The sequence below is a fragment of the Coregonus clupeaformis genome, unplaced genomic scaffold (genome assembly GCF_020615455.1).
Source record: "Coregonus clupeaformis isolate EN_2021a unplaced genomic scaffold, ASM2061545v1 scaf1214, whole genome shotgun sequence".
Lineage (NCBI taxonomy): Eukaryota > Metazoa > Chordata > Actinopteri > Salmoniformes > Salmonidae > Coregonus > Coregonus clupeaformis.
In genome coordinates this window covers 128,898-132,402 of record NW_025534668.1, presented here as the reverse complement: position 1 = coordinate 132,402, position 3,505 = coordinate 128,898, and positions in this window count along the sequence as shown.

The window sequence follows — 3,505 nt, the reverse complement described above, 5'->3', positions numbered from 1 at the left end:
TTCCCACATTGAGTACAACTATATGGTGATTTCTCTCCTGTGTGTGTTCTCTGGTGTGATTTTAAATCTATTAAATTAACAAAAGTCTTTCCGCAGTCAGAGCAGTCGTAAGGTTTCTCTCCTGTGTGTCTTCTCAGATGTACTATCAGGTAGCTTGACCGAGTAAAACTCTTCCCACATTGATCACAGCTATAAGGTTTCTCTCCTGTGTGTACTCGCTGGTGTATTTTAAGTTCTGATGAAAACTTGCAACGTTTCCCACAGTCAGAGAGCAGCAGTGAGATTTCTTCCCAGTGGGTATCAGATGGTTTTTCTTAAGGTGTTCTGATCTGGAGAGAGACCTTTCTGCCTCGTCAGCATCATGTTGTTGAGGCTCCCCAGAGGATCCACGATAGCCATGTCTCTCTCCTGTGTGAACGACAGTCAGACAGATGGTTAAAGAACCACAACAGCAGAAATACACTGTTTATTTGAGGTAAAAGGTGATACCCAGAGCGTACCCATTAAATTGTACAACAATTGATGCCTTAAATTATTTGACAATTGTCTTTTATACAGTCAAGTGAGCAACAATAGTCATATTTTGTCTTGTTTAAACATTAGTAGTAACATCGATGACTGTAGGCTAGAAATAAGTTAAAGTTTAAAGTTGTTGAAATCCTAAGCAGAGTGCCAGACGACTTTTACTCTCCAATATAGGACCCTTTCTGCGTTTGCTGTTTGTTGCTATGCAACACAATTTGGCTGCAGAAACTCCTCCATGCTAATAACCTCTAGTTATGGATGTAGTATATCTGAACTCCTCCATGCTAATAACCTCTAGTTATGGATGTAGTATATCTGAACTCCTCCATGCTAATAACCTCTAGTTATGGATGTAGTATATCTGAACTCCTCCATGCTAATAACCTCTAGTTATGGATGTAGTATATCTGAACTCCTCCATGCTAATAACCTCTAGTTATGGATGTAGTATATCTGAACTCCTCCATGCTAATAACCTCTAGTTATGGATGTAGTATATCTGAACTCCTCCATGCTAATAACCTCTAGTTATGGATGTAGTATATCTGAACTCCTCCATGCTAATAACCTCTAGTTATGGATGTAGTATATCTGAACTCCTCCATGCTAATAACCTCTAGTTATGGATGTAGTATATCTGAACTCCTCCATGCTAATAACCTCTAGTTATGGATGTAGTATATCTGCATGGAGGAACAATGGTGAGCGAAGATTTCACAATGTATTCTGAATATTACCACACATTATCAGAGCAAGATCGGGAGTGCTACTCAAGGAAACTCACATTAAGCTCTGTGTCGTAAAATGCTCTTTGGCTACCTTTGCACACTAAGTGTATGCCAAATTGGCCCATAACTTCATCTAACAATAACATACAGTACCAGTCAAAAGTTTGGACACAACTACTCATTCAAGGGTTGTTCTTTATTTTTACTATTTTCAACATTGTAGAACAATAGTGAAGACATGAAAACTATGAAATAACACATATGGAATCATGTAGTAACCAAAATAGTGTTAAACTAATCAAAATATTTTAGATTTTAGATTCTTCAAAGTAGCCACCGTTTGCCTTGAAGACAACTTTGCACTCTTGGCATTCTCTCAAGCAGCTTCATCTGGAATGCTTTTCCAACAGTCTTGAAGGAGTTCCCACATATGCTGAACACTTGTGGGCTGCTTTTCCTTCACTCTGCGGTTCAACTCATCCCAAACCATCTCAATTGGGTTGAGGTCGGGGGATTGTGGAGGCCAGGTCATCTGATGCAGCACTCCATCACTCTCCTTCTTGGTAAAATAGCCCTTACACAGCCTGGAGGTGTGTTGGGTCATTGTCCTGTTGAAAAGCAAAATGATAGTCCCACTAAGCCCAAACCAGATGGGATGGCGTATCACTGCAGAATGCTGTGGTAGCCATGCTGGTTAAGTGTGCCTTGAATTCTAAATGAATCACAGACAGTGTCACCATCAAAGCACCCCCACATCACCACACCTCCTCCTCCATGCTTCACGGTGGGAACTACACACGCGGAGATCATCCGTTCACCCACATCGCGTCGCATAAAGACACGGCGGTTGGAACCAAATATCTCAATTTCCACCGGTCTAATGTCCATTGCTCGTGTTTCTTGGCCCTAGCAGATCTCTTCTTCTTATTGGTGTCCTTCAGTAGTGGTTTCTTTGTAGCAATTCAACCATGAAGGCCTGATTTACCCAGTCCCCTCTGAACAGTTGATGTTGAGATACGTCTGTGACTTGAAATCTGTGAAGTCTTTATTTGGGCTGCAATTTCTGAGGCTGGTAACTCTAATGAACTTATCCTCTGCAGCAGAGCTAACTCTGGGTCTTCCATTCCTGTGGCGGTCCTCATGAGAGCCAGTTTCATCATAGCACTTGATGGCTTTTGCGACTGCACTTGAAGAAACTTTCAAAGTTCTTGAAATGTTCCGTATTGTCTGACCTTCATGTCTTAAAGTAATGATGGACTGTCGTTTCTCTTTGCTTATTTGAGCTGTTCTTGCCATAATATGGACTTGGTCTTTCACCAAATAGGGCTATCTTCTGTATACCAACCCTACCTTGTCACAACACAACTGATTGGCTCAAATGCATTAAGAAGGAAATAAATTCCACAAATTAACTTAAGGCACACCTGTTAATTGAAATGCATTCCAGGTGACTACCTCATGAAGCTGGTTGAGAGAATGCCAAGAGTGCAAAGCTGCCATCAAGGCAAAGGGTGGCTACTTTACAGAATCTCTTTGTTTAACACTTTTTTTGTTACTACATGATTCCATATGTGTTATTTCATAGTTTTGATGTCTTCACTATTATTCTACAATGTAGAAAATAGTAAAAAATAAAGAACAACCCTTGAATGAGTAGGTGTGTCCAAACTTTTGACTGGTAGTGTACATAGTGTACACTAACTGTAAGTTGCTCTGGATAAGAGCGTCTGCTAAATGACTCAAATGTAAATGTAAAATATATATATATATATACAGTGGGGAGAACAAGTATTTGATATACTGCCGATTTTGCAGGTTTTCCTACTTACAAAGCATGTAGAGGTCTGTAATTTTTATCATAGGTACACTTCAACTGTGAGAGACGGAATCTAAAACAAAAATCCAGCAAATCACATTGTATGATTTTTAAGTAATTAATTTGCATTTTATTGCATGCCATAAGTATTTGATCACCTACCAACCAGTAAGAATTCCGGCTCTCACAGACCTGTTAGTTCTTCTTTAAGAGACCCTCCTGTTCTCCACTCATTACCTGTATTAACTGCACCTGTTTGAACTCGTTACCTATATAAAAGACACCTGTCCACACACTCAATCAAACAGACTCCAACCTCTCCACAATGGCCAAGACCAGAGAGCTGTGTAAGGACATCAGGGATAAAATTGTAGACCTGCACAAGGCTGGGATGGGCTACAGGACAATAGGCAAGCAGCTTGGTGAGAAGGCAACA